The sequence below is a fragment of the Anopheles maculipalpis genome, chromosome 3RL, assembly GCF_943734695.1.
Source record: "Anopheles maculipalpis chromosome 3RL, idAnoMacuDA_375_x, whole genome shotgun sequence".
In the NCBI taxonomy this organism is placed as follows: domain Eukaryota; kingdom Metazoa; phylum Arthropoda; class Insecta; order Diptera; family Culicidae; genus Anopheles; species Anopheles maculipalpis.
In genome coordinates, this window is record NC_064872.1 from 3,489,240 (window position 1) to 3,503,375 (window position 14,136).

General features: G+C 44.3%; 2 protein-coding genes across 2 annotated transcripts in view; one reads left to right on the top strand and one right to left on the bottom strand.

The window, feature by feature from the left end:
* LOC126564095 (GATOR complex protein MIOS) overlaps window positions 1-14,136 on the top strand; it is a 259,062-nt gene that overhangs the window by 88,830 nt on the left and 156,096 nt on the right. The window lies entirely within an intron of this gene.
* Window positions 1-14,136, bottom strand: part of LOC126563828 (nuclear pore complex protein Nup154) — a 505,032-nt gene that overhangs the window by 21,125 nt on the left and 469,771 nt on the right. The gene's annotated exons all lie outside the window — the stretch shown is intronic.

Here is a 14,136-nt window from a genome sequence, read left to right on the forward strand (position 1 = left end):
GGATGACGGAAGAAAAAGGATTATTAATTTTTCAAGCTTACGTTTCCTATTGTTTATTGTACTGAGGGTTTTTGCGGTCACCGTAGACTGTTGACTGAGTCTTAGTGGGAAGATTAAATAATGGAAGGGTTTATCATTATTGGTGGTAGCGCTCCTTTGGTTGCTTGTCTGACCGGATTCAACCAACTTTACTTGCACTGCAATAATCCACACGAGCAGATTTTTATTGCAACACTGCACAGCCTCACCCGGGACAAGATGGGTGACCTGTGGTGTACCTGGTTCTGCACCGGATACCCTGTTGCGAACATTCAGTGCGTTGTGTCCGTGGGAAATGACGTGTGCCCGGCGGCGTGTGCCGTCCGGAGATATGAATTAATGTTACCTTCGTGTGTGCCTGGGCTGGTTGGTTTTTTCTTTTTTGCCAGACGCATCCCAAAACAAAAACCGAAACCGCAAACCACCACATCACGTGCCCGAGCTTGTTGCGTATGTGCGCAATGATCGCGAAGGAAATATGCGATAACCGTAATTCACCTCGCGCAGTGGGTGAAAAGTGCACCGTTGGATGAATGCGCTCGGCATGGATGCGCCTTGGGGCTATTTTTTGGGCATGTTTTGTGGCTTCGGTCGGAGTAGGCGGACCGTATGTACCTGGGTGCTTTCTCTTGAGCTGAGGGAGCAACGGTAGAGTGGGAGCTGAGCGCGGGAAGACTAACAAGAGTTGAAGATACAGAAATACTGAAGATGATGTTCGTTGGGACATTCCTCCTGAGTAAAACCACAAAGTAGTTTGTTTCATCCTTGAATGTGACTTAAGTTGCAAATGTGTCTCTCAGGCATCTCTTGCTAAAAAAAAACATCTCATCTAAGCCCGATGTCATCCTAAACTGTCACAGGTACTTTACTGAGTCGTTTCCGATCGATCCACGGTCGATCCTCTTGGGCACGATACAAGTATCGTTGATTTTAGAACCATCACACCACATAATGTATCCACTCCATTTCACTGCGTGAGCCGCGTGCCACGGCAAACAACTTAACATTCCATCGATAACGACTTGACACATTAGATTTATATCTTCAAATTAATATTATTAAAAATCATTTATCATACAATTCGGATGATTTCTCAAGCGCACGCAGATGATGGCCTGAAAGAGTGCGGGCCTTGGGGTTTCTTAGTCTCATCGGGTGCCTTCCTGCCCGAGCAGTGGCGGAGGCATAGCGCAACTCCCATTTGCCCATTCCAGTTTACGAGTTTGTAGCGCTCGTTAAGCGATCGGACCAACGATCGGGATCCGATTGAAGGATGTTTGATGGTGCGTTTTTGTTTTTTTGAACGATCATCGAAATCGTCCCTCGCTGGATGATTGAACGCGGAAGAAAAGCGCACAAAAAGCTCGCGTGCTGATCGATCGGACATACGGGAAGAGGAAGAAGACCCGGAATTCAAACACGAAATTCTTCGTAGACATGATGGCCACAGTCCAGCCAGCCCAGGGTTCGCACCGGAGGTCCTCCCGAAGAAAAAAAAAAAATGGTTGGAATTTTGTCGGGCATGATTGGCCGATTATTGGAATTTGGTTTGGTATCCAAAACAAGGAAATGGTTTGGGCAAGATCGCTTGTTTCCACGAAACACTCGGCAAACAACAATGCGGTTCGATTGTTGTTATCAAGTTGGCTATGGTTCGCACTCGATGTGCGGAGTTGTGGATAAGTGGAGCAGGATTGGAGGGGGTTTACGCTTGGGAGCCATATTGCCCGTATCTTGCGATGAGGACCAGCAACATGAACCAAATTGACCGTACCGAATTCCGAATTCCACGATCCCAGGGCAGCGCGCATAGCAGGTCAAACCATGATCATGACGTTGCACACGAACGGACCCGCCACTCGACTCGGATTCATCGTTTGTCGGTCCTTCAGCGATCCTCCCAATTAATACGCTTTTGTTGAGTAAGTCTCTGTCTCCGTTTGCCTTGCTCATCCTGGCTAGACTAAGCCAAGGAAGCCGGGTGCGATCAATAGAAATGTACAGCCATCCCTAGCGTTACACAATTTATGGGCTTTTTATGATGTTTTGCTGTTAAAAAGGCTACCACTAGGCAGAGACATTCGGGGATCCTGGGTTGGCTAGAGAACTGAGAGATCATGCATCTCCAGGTGGGCCTAGAGGTGGATCTGCTGGTCAGCGGAGAAGGATCCCTTTTTCTGTTTCCTAGAGAATAGTGCGGAGCACGATCAGCCTACGATCACTAAATCATTCAAATCCGAATGCCCTTTCAAAAATACCAAACCCCTTGAAACGATCGGGATATTCTTTTGTTCGGAGTATCCCGGTGCAAGCCTTCCCTGGCTGACCTGACCGTTGAAGCGCTTTTGTGTTCCCCCTGCCGCACTTCACGCACTCCGGCGGATGGGTTACCCCCTGTTGGAGGACACTTGGACGTTCGACGACTTGCCGCGGTACAAAAGGATGCTTGATCGTGAGTCCAGCGGACGTGTCGGTGATGCGGTATTTGTAGATATCCGAGGTTTCAAAATGTGAAGTGTCCTCAACGATCTTGCACGATTAGATCGAAGCCGCTCGCTCGGTCGCTTAATACGTTCCAAGAACTGTCCACTTGCTGTGGAGCGCATTCCGATCCGGGTTTCTAGACTGCTTGGCAGCTTGGGCAGCCAGGTCGGGTGTCCTCGAATAGGCTGCAGGCACCCTGCATAAGGTGCTATTGTTCGGCCGAGGGATGTATCAGGCCAGGATAATAGAGTCAAATTCGACGCTTTGTCTGGAATGGGAACAAAACGGGAGTCTTTTTTCGAGGAGGACTAAATATTTGAATGTTTTTTTTTTTATTGAAATGGTTGTTTTGATAGTGCTTGTAAGTGTGTGTTTGGGTTTGGTACGATTCTTTTCGAGTGACTGTTTTGACTGACGATTGTATTTGCCATTGTCATAGAATTGACAGGTGTTTGATGGACTGTTGATGATCTTTAACAGGTTGTGAGCAAATGTTTGTCTTTATTTGTGAATTGTTTCGACTAGCCTATAGGACTCGTTTGTTGCTCGTGAGTATAAAATCTACCGTTGTTAACTCAGACTTATTTAATCACATCAGCGAGCCAAGTATTTCAGCTTTTTCAGTAAGTTAGAAATAATTACACAAAATTACTATTCGATAATATAAAAGCATAATACTCTTTTCATACCCATCTCGAAACTAACCTCACCGAATATCGCTTTCGAACAATTGTAACACAGCTGTCAGCCAGTTCCCACGATTTCTAGGTGACACATTTACTGCCCCGTCAGCACTTTCCGTACACCGGGACGGACGTGTGGTAAAAGCCTAGCTTGAAAAGCGTGAAATCATCCCTCCGACAACTTACGAGCACAAAGCACTTGCCCTGTCATCGACCACGAAAATTATCGAATCATAAATGGATCCTATGGGACACCGGCAAAAAGTGACCGCCTCATAACACACCCCGATATTGCGCTCGCTTGCCTTTGTAGTTACGTACAGGTTGCATCCCTTCGGTGACCCTTTTTTGCGAAGGAATGCATCCTGCCGCTGTAGTACAGCAAACTGCACAATGAACGTGTGGTAAATACGATCGCTACCGAACTGCTGCGAGCGCTGCTACTACCTGCTGCGATTTGTGACGCTCTATATTCCCGGGGAGCTGGGGCTGGGAAAAGGTGCCGATGAAAGCGGCACATTTGAAGTTGCTGAAATAATCCTCAGAGTTTTGACCAGCATAATGGGTGAGAACGAAGCAATTTCTTACCATTTCTCACATAAATTGATACCGAAGGGTGCCTTTCGAACCGATTGTACAATTTATGAGGTCAGTCTGTGGGAGGTGTCAGGAATCGAAATCTAAAATCATTTGACACGCTCTCGATTTTTGTTAAGGAGGATTATTGGTTCGCAAAAAATGGCATCCGAAAACGGTGCAAGGAAATTGACGAACCTGCAATGCCAGTCGATAGCTCCTCACCTCATGTAATAGAGCCATTAATTAAGAGCTACACAGCCGTGGTAAGTCTCAACAGCTCTGCTGGATGTCGGAACCCTACCGTCCGGTACGGAACGGGCGATCTGCGGCATCGAAGGCATTTAATCAAAATATTTATCCACGCATCCAAGCCGTCCGGGTGTGCGGGTGTTTCGACGGCCGTCCGGAATGGCATTTAGACGTCAGGGTACGATGTTTATTCTACGTTGTTGTGGTACAATCGTTCGCCCTGCATCAGTATGCATCAGCAAGGGTGAAAAGCATAAAACAGCTTATGATAGCTATTCAGTTCTGGTGGTTTTAGGGCCTGATGCAGCAGCCGAAGCAGCAGCAGCAGCAGCTTCAGAAGAGGCGAACGGAGCAGAAAGAGGGTTCAGCTGAGTGCAACCACCGTTCTGTGTTAAAATTAATGATATTATAAATTAACCTTTCGACATGTGAGCTCGCGCAGCTCGTCCATTAAAAAAGGCAATACAGCAGACCCAATACAACACCCCTTTGGCGTGAATAAATAAGCAGTCCCTAGGTTACGAGACACAGGCAGGTCCGGCATGGGACGGTCGGCGCGGGCTGAGGATCATTTCTCTCGCCAGTTCTGGTGAAAAGCGTTGCAAATGAGTAGAAGTAGCAGCAGCAGCAGCAGCAGCAGCAGCAGCAGCAATAAAGAGCAGCCAAATCCACCCGAAGGACTCGCGAACGCCGTACGTGGATTGCACCTTCTTCGACATGCACCAAGAATGCATTGCACCGGTTGGCATACGTTGATGGGTCCGCGAATTGGAAGTGATGCGTTGCTGTTGTTGTTCGTCTGGTCGTCTGTCTCGACTTGATGGCATGTATGGGGTATGGTCAATTAATTTGCATCCACCGCGGCACGAAGGCCTCATCAAATGCGATTTTTTTTTCTAGAAAAGGCACCGTAAATCTGCAACTCTTGAGGGTGTAATGTTACGCCGGCTCGTCTACAGCCACATACCAACAACGGAGGAATCGGAGAAGGGTTTTTTTATGGTTTTATGTCCAGTGTTTTTGTTTTTGTGTGTGAGAGAGTGAGAGCTTGGAATTTGCCAGATTGCACCGAATTGCTGCGGGCGAATTGTTCCACCAACGTCGAACAACGGCAAACTGTTTTGCGAGATTTGAAATTGGACGGGAATTAAAACGGGCAAAGGGTTACTTCCCTTTTTGGGGAAGCGTCAGAAGCGCGCACCGACGATATGGTTTTATGGTGGCCAAGTAGTGCCGAGATTGGTATGTCCCTGATGCAAAGCTTTCTTAGCTTCGAGAGTCGCCGATATTGAAGTTCTTTGAAGTGCTTGAAGTAGAATTTTCGAACTTCGCGTTCAAGAGCGTGTAGATTCGTATAGAATTAGTATCAAGGCCTTCAGAAACGGTCTAGACGAGAACTGTTTTGTAGTTCTAAGCTTCTTTTTATAGCACAACCTCCGTATATCCTTCTGTCAAGTCCCGCGCTTACGGTCACTATGGTAACGCTCACTGGACGGTGGTTTCTAAATTATCGATCCTCGCTTTTTCTTTTGTGAGTGTGGCTGAAAGACTGAAGGCGAAAGACAATAAATTGATGCCAATGGACTGAGCTGTGGTGTTCGCGTTCACTCGAGCCTCGAGATCCATCCTCCTTGAGTAATTCCTCCGCACTCCGCCAAAGGAAACCTACCAACCGGGTCGGTTGAACAGTATCATTAAAATGGGTGAAAATCGTTCCCGGTGGACTCCTGCTGTGCTTCTGAATTGACTATAAGCCCAGGGGCTACGACGTCACCATAACACCAAGAAAAACAGAACCCATCCAAGGGGCCCCGAAATCGTTTCGCTTTTCATATGTTTTATTTCATTTTTAAACTCAAACACCGCTCCTCAAACTCCACAACCCCTGCGTTGGCGCGCGCGCTCGTGTGTGGGTTTTTGGAAGGATTTCTGCTGGTTGTTCGATGATCGGTAGAGTTAGAGGATTCCGTTGATTTGACCATCAGCAGGAGTAGCCGCAGTAAGCAGTAAGGAATGGTAACGGCAGCATCCCCAAAAAACCATATCATCAAACGGCACACACACAATGAGTCGTAGTCATAATAGTCAGGACCATCATTCATTCGCATGTTTCGGGGAGTCTCGGGGTATGAACAATCACGCCCCAATAGGCTGGGCCGGGCGATGGAGCGGGGCAGTAAAGTTTTGTTTTAATTTGAATATTTTTCTACCCTTGTCCCAAACCGATCCCACTCCTCATCAACTCTCGGGCTTCTAACAAAGCTCCCACGGAAGGAAGTTTTGCGTCGGCCACCGAACACTGAGCCTGTTGGAAGTTCGTAAGAAAAAATGGCTTTATTCAGGGTGGTAAATGCAAAAGCTGATGTCTAAAATGGCTTCGGATTTTGTTTTTGTGATAGTTTAATTGCCCTTTGGCAAACGAAGCGAACGAAAGACTTGGACGAGCTGGAAGCGACGACCGTTCTAGTCTGGACATGTTAAATAGTGAATAAAATATGACTTTCAGCGGAAATTAGTAAAATAGCGTGAATCTAGATGGCGATCAAAGCGAAGGTGATTAAGAATTGATTATCGCTATCATTAGACCACCCTTTTTGCCATCAAAGAAAAATTGCGTAGCGTTTCTGGTAAAGAGCATTTAAAATATTCATAACAAAAACGCTCAACTGTTTGCTCTGGGCATCCGTGCTGATGAATCATTTAGCTGTTTTTCGTTCTCTCTCTCTGTTTTTGTAAATCATCTGCTGCAGATGATGCTTTTTTATCGTTCTGTTAAACGTGTACCGCGATCCTTCCCAATTGGAAAGGTGATTGATGGAAACCAGCATAAAAAAACATGATTTATTGCTTATCTTTAAGCTTTAAGGGTTTCGGGATAAAAACAAAATGCATCGATCGCAGGTCGATCACCGGATTCAGCTTCGTTCCTGGAAGCAATATGTTTTTCGCCCCCTTCATTTACAATAATCGTTTCGAGCGTGGCGCTCTAGCAACTGCAACGCTCCTCGAGTTCTCGCACCTTTTAACAGTGCTACGGGGCTAGCTGTAACGCGTGGCAAACGTACGATCGGCTTTAGTTTTCAGCATAAAACACAGAGAAAAAAGAAGCTTTTATAGACACGAGCGTAGCGAAACGAGAAGCCTCCCAAACCTTGACTGCGGCTGACTGCTAATTGAATTATTAGCTCTCACAGCATCATTTGCAGTGCGTGAGTATTTGTTCTCCGATTTCCGTGCCCGATTTCCGAAGGCACCGAAGCTCAATCGAAAGTGTAACAATTTTTATGAGTTTTTCTTTTGTGGCTTTTGTTTCTGCTCGTGCAGTAGCACAAATCAAAAAGGAATTAAATTGTGTGTGTCTGCGTTGCTGCAGGAGACCTGCTCACACTGCTCGTTGCGAAATAAATTAACAACACATAAAAATTAATTTGTTGTTACAAATGGGGTCCGCCGAAAAGGTGTGCCGGCAGCTGTGCGGTGCAAACACATTGTTCGTGGCCATGTTCATTTGGTAACGTTTTGGTAACCGCTTTGTCTGCCATACAAAAACAAAAAGCCTTCAACAAGCGCGCCAGGATGTTTTGCTATATATTTTGCAAGCGCGTGCATATGTGCAGTCGGTCTGTTTATGCCGCAAGGGGTAGGCGTTACGGACACGTCTTCGGCAACAGACAAAATCTGGCCGACAGTGTGGCCGGCCGTTGTGGCGCTAACCAGGTTTTATCATGTTCTGGTGTTGAACTTTTTTTTTCTATAAATAATTTGCCGAAAACGCAGTGTGAAAAGAACGAAACTTCGTACAGTGGGTCTGAGATCGGACAAATAGTTTTTTCAGTCTTGGAATTTGTGCAAAGTGACTTATAAGACACCTGTTCGATGACTCGGGAAACGATATAATTTCGTACAGCTCTATGTGTTTTATTAACAGTCTTCGTCTTCAAAGTCATTTTGTGTTATCTCTGTGTTATGTGTTGTGTCTATCTGTGTTATGTGTTGTGTTATATTATGTGTTGTAAGGGGAGTTACAATAAAAAAAAGGAGATTCTATGCAGAGAAATTTGTGTTCCAAGAGATCTTGTCGATCAAGAGAATTTATCTATTAAGGGACATTATATCCTAAAACACCTCAAATCTCAATCGTGGCTAGTCTAGTAACGAATCACGTCGACTGAGCGTAGAATAGATCATTTGCGAAGAGATCTCACAGCAGGACAGACTTCAACGGCTTGTGGCCAAAGTGTTATAATCGTTAAAAGTTTTTTTTGTACCACAAACATGTGATATTTAATGGCTTCACTTCAAACGCATATAACTTTTGGAATGTTGTCTTCCTTTAGCTGCAATATGCAAGGCGAGTTGCTCCAAACCCAAAAATAAGATTAAAGTTTTTGGACATGAGCTTAAAAAATTGTACTGAAAAGCAGACAGCAACCTCTTTGGAAACGCATATTTTCTTGAAGATTATTGTTACATAAAAACTACTTTCAATCGATGTTTACTTCTAGACCATAGTGCGTCGGAACGCGATGATGTTTCTTAGAAGTTTGGCAAATGGAGCACAAGCACAGCTTTTTGATTGTAGCTATTTTTTTTTTTTCAAGGCTGGTGTGATCCTTGCCTGCAGGCAGACTTTTTGTGTTGGTGTTGATGGCAGCAAGGTCCTGCAGCTCTAAAAACATGCATAAATTAACTACTAGAATTAACTTGGTGCCTCGAGGAGATGGCAAAGAATCCTCGAAAAAAGGATCATACGTTTCTCTTACAATTCTTCCTTCCTCCTTTGGATGTTTCCTGATGAAGGTTGTATTTGATGATTAAGATGCAAACATCCTAAATGATCCCAACTGTGGTGAGACGATTCGTTGTGTTTTTTTTTCTTATTGAATACACATTTTGTAGCACATTTTAACGCACCACTGGAGCGCGCATTCAGTTCAATCCGGACATCGATATCGACAGCATATGGCTTCCAGGGAAGTCCAGGAACGACCCTTGCTTAGGCATCCTCGCATCCTAGGTGGGCAGCCTTGTGGTGGACAAATTTATTGCCCACTTTTCGGTGTTTTAATGCGCGAGGCTTAGGAGAGGCTTACGACGGCAGAACCAAAAAGGACTCCAAACACATCGAACAAAAGCCGAAGAATGTAATTAAATTAGTAACAGTAACTCCACCCTCCATTATCCTGCGTGTTTTTTTTTGTTCTTCTGGGTGTTTATTACGTCCAATGCGCGATCACCGATCACGAAGTGAAATGAAAAGGATCATCCGTACAGAAATTAAAAGAGGTTCGCTGGTTTCCTTTCTTCGTCTTGGAAACGGCTCTTCAACCCATACAATGGTCGCTGTCCGGTTGAAGGAAGGCGTTTGAGGCCGAAGAGTTATGAGCGGGTTCCCCAACGTGCTCGTGTAGGGCTGACAGTTTGAAAGCGGTGAGAGCTTTTTCATCGCGCGCCCAGCAAAACGCAACGAACGAACTTTGCCCCTTAAATCTTTTGCCCGTAACGCGTAACGCGTAACTAATTTGACAGTTTTTGTTTTGTTTTTATCGTGCTCTTTCCTTCTTGTGGTCCATTGTTGTGGTCCTGACGCAAAGTGTGTCTTCTTGTGCGGGATGCGGTCGTCTTTTTAGTTAAAAAAAATTAGATCGTAAAATAAATTGAACACTCTTTGGGGGTAGGATTGGCTGGGTCGCAAATCATCCGCCAGTTCGGTCGGTGCTGCCGTTCAGCCGGTGCTACTTTAGTTGGCAATCGTTCTTGGAAGTGCCGACCGCCGTGCACGGAAGTAGTAGATTGCTTACTCAGTTTTGTACTGCTTTACGAGCTAATTGAGGGCCTGTTGGCAGAACGTTTTTTCCTCTTTGGAGTCGAGCGAACACAGGGGTCGAGTTAAATAAGTGATGATGAGGTCCGGTTCCGCCGACAGTTATGCTGCGTTTGTGTAACGATGCCGCACAGAACGAGCTTCTTTTCAAATTCAGGGAGTAAGGCAGATGAATTCTACAATGTGTTTGTTCTGATTTAGCAAAGGTAAAGCAAGCTCTTTAGTGAGTAATTTAAGCACACATGGCTAAGAATTGGAGAATCCTATTAATAGTCCACATTTGCGATTGTTCTCAGAGGTTCGTTAGAAGCAAAGAGATCTATATATTTTCATCAATAATAACGCATAAAATGTGTCACAGCTTGTCGAAGATATTAATCCTTAAATCTCGTCAAAGCATTAAGCAACCGTGAAATTGATACGTTTGATTGTGTGTCCTCCGTAGCTTTCAACTTCCAAAAGCACCCTTACACACGATTGTAAATCAGTGGACACAGCATCCGTAAAATGGACGTTTATTTGTCACCGTATTCTGAGCCACACAATGCACAATGCTTTGTGTTATGTTGGGAAAATCGAAAAGGAAATAAACACCACCAATCGATCGATAGGCATTTAATAGGAGTTTTAGGTTCCTGGGCGATAGAAATAAATCATAAAACACGCTGCGTAGTGAAGGAGGTATCCCGTAGGTTTTTTTTTTTTTTGGGTGTTAGTCCACAACAAAGCCCGATCGTTTTTGACTCTCGAAAAAACGAAATCTCACAATAAAAACGCATAAACGGACGATAATAAAAGAGAAATATGTGTTATCGTGGTTTTACAGATTTTATTTTAGCTGTTATGCTGTGCTGCGTTCTATTCTTTCGGTGATCAACACAGGGCCCTAAAGGTGCACCATAAAGTTATAAACTGAGGACACAAGACACACAAAAAATACTAGAGCTTGGTGAAGGGTTTAGCTTGCAATAGAAGGGAGTTGATAATAAGGGAGCGCCACTTGTTTCCTTATATCAGCTTACATTTACCATAATTTTTCATAATTTAGGATTAACGAGAACAAACGAATAAAAATCTTGGTTCATCTGTCTGTCCTCGTATTATTCTTCAATATTTTTATTTAAAATATTTTTTCTTGTAGTTTTAATTTCCATCTGTTTCTTACGTGAGATTAAAAAGATCATTATTTTACCAAAATTTTGAATAATCGGAATAATACTATTTTGGCTGCGTGTATAATCGTAGTAATTATTCACCTAAAAATACTAAAAAAATTGTGTGATATGGACTGGACTTCTTATTCTTCTTGGCGTAATGATCTCCCAGGTCATACCGGCCATCGGCCATCGAATGGCTTTCTAAACTTGCCGGTATCACGTAGTTGAATGGGATTTAAAACCCGGGCCTACCGTTTGAAGACCGGTGCCACTAGTTGCCTACACCACCGGGCCACTAGACGGTCCGGGCATAGAATGCCTAAAACATTTTGAAGCCTTCAATAAAGACATTTTGAACAACCTACAATTTTTGGGACATTTATTTATTTATTTTTATTTATAATTAATTATGACGGTGCAGTGCCGTATTGTCAACACCGCTTGTTTTGAGTAAATTTAATAATCATATTGATAAGGCATTTCCTCCTTATTCTTTGCCTTATCTCGGGCATACTCGGTTAATTTTTGGGACATCTTGTTGGGGAAAATCATTCGCTCAATTATTCCTCAGAGTTTACCATCCAGATTCTCGTTCGGATTATTGAAGAATACATGGCTGGTTACATCGGCTGAAACAATGGGAATTCTTGTCCCAGTTTGGGGGCTGTGTATTCTGTACTCTCAAGCTCATCGAACAGGCCAGAGACCCATTTCCAATTGCACCGGATATCCATCCACCACGTACCTGTCACGCATCTCAGTCACAATGATGTACATTTCCGGTGCGCTTTAAAAAGGATGAAAGCAATTGCTCTAAACTAAATAAGCTAACTTCGGTCGTCGGTTCGCTCTGATTTTTATAGCACCAAACCGGACATTGAAGTTTGGCGTCTGCACAATATTTTTTTTATTTTGATCGCTTTTGTTCCATTTGTGATAGATTGTAAGGCTTAAATGAACAAAGAGAGAGAGAGGGAAAAAGGAAGAGAAAAAACACAATTCGGTCATTTCGCACCCAATCGCTAATACACTATTTGACGCTCTTTGTCTGCTTTTCCAAAACAGACCATTTACCTGTCTGTGGCGTGAACTCGTCACCGTCGTCTGTCTGTCGAGCTGCTCGTCAATTGTGCGGTCGAAACCGCACGCGCAAAAGGGACTTTACTTTCGCACTTCACGGCTTGGCTGAGGATCACCTGATCTTTGGCGGGGAGGGAAGATGAAAAAAAAAGGATGTGAAGTAGACGAAACAAAAGCGAGCAAAAAAGGAAAACAACAGGAAAAACATTGGTTGAAAGAACAACAAACCTCAAACGCACGCTTTGACCACTCGGTTGGTCTGTGTTGGGGTGTCTGGTGTTTGGTGCCATAAAAAAAAAAAAAAACCGTGTGCTCGAATGGGAAAAGCGTGCGGGACGCGTTGGCATGCGCTTGTTCCGGCACACGGCCATCATAAGGCTGTGGTTTTTTTTCCTGCCCTCTAGCACCACTGCACATCCTTTTTAGGCTGTCGATTGTTTTTTCCTGTGTCGCGATCTTTATTTCTCCTTCTCCGGATGGCGGATGTTGTTGGTCCGGAAATCGGAGCGGAAAAAAGATTGGCCATTTGGACAAAAATCAACAACCGCAGTACGATTTTTATTTTTGGCTCCAAAACGTTTCTCAAGTTCCGAAGCTGATGTTGTTATTGTTCGTACTTTTTTTTATTTTTCAAATGTCCGTGGTTCACAGTCTCGTGTCGATGAATAAATATAGAACATAAACTATACTCCTGACTGAGGCTGAGGCTGACACTGGACCATGCTGTGGATCGGTATTGAAAACAACAGATTGGGTCCTTTCCGTTTGCCGGTACGTTTTGATATGGGTTTTGGGTTTCCTTGCTTTGCTTTTTGTGAAACGAAACGCCGATCGTCGTCTAGTGGCGGCCAGTGGCGACTGATTCAGTGTAACACACACACAAAAGGAAAACTTACCCATTTGTTCCAATCCCCACCGTTAGGGATTGTCGGGTGCTAGAACAATATCTGAGCCTAGCCTAGGATTGACGCGCGGCGTAATTAACGCAGCAGGACACAACGCACTCCGACCAAAAAGCAAAAAAAAAAGCTCAAACGCACCCGCGTCTCGGTCGGCAATATGGCGCAACGCGCAAGACAAGACAGGGTTCAAGCGGTTAGCCAGCTAGAGGTGAAAGTAGTCAGCGCTATTAGCATAATTCTTGGTAGAGAATATTCGTAAAGGAAAAAAAATATTGGCGCCAATGTGTCGTTGGTATTGAATTTTTATAATGCTTACAAGGGTTCGTCGCTTTTTGGATGCAGTCTTTTGTTTAGTATGGGAACGATTTCAGCGTGGTTTGGTGCGTTCTTTCGGCCGTTAAGGCTTATTTCTTTCTTGACTGAGTGCCCATTCGGAGTGAAGCTTTATCTTTCACTTTAATATCGTTCAATGGTGGTTGGTTTTGTGGTTTGCGCTTTGCGAAAGCCGTGGAATAGGAAATTTGCGAAATAAGAAAAAAAAAAAGATCGGACGATTCACTTCATTTGTGGTCGAGATCGGTTGTGTGTGCGTGAACCTGCACATGCACAACCTGTATCAGGAATCGTACTGAGAAAGCAAAGACGAAAAACGACGATTATTTATTTATTACAACATTCAATTGAATGAATTAATAGTTCGTAACGAGGGTAACCTGACAGTACAGACAGTGCCAGAAATAATTTATCGCAGACGATTTGAGGTTTATGATAAATTATGGGAAGCAATCGAGTTGACGACGACGAGCACGATGACGATGAGTGTGCGTTAGGGTTAGGTGGCTTGCGTGCGGTTTGACGCTTGACTGTAATGCTGTTCCTTTGCTCAACCGCGTTCCAACCCCGTTGACAACGAATGTTTGTTTTGTAATGCTTAAGTCGCAATGTAAGGAATATGTTATGTGATTGTCCAGTCGAAGAAAAGTCAACCAAAGTGTCCTACTTATTGAGCAGAGGATTTGTTCTGAAAGGGACAATTTATCTATCGACACTCAAACCGACCGTCGGTTCGTATCCTTGTACCGGGCATCGTTCGAACCGATCTTAACCGTCGTTAATATCCGCGCATTAACACCGCGTCG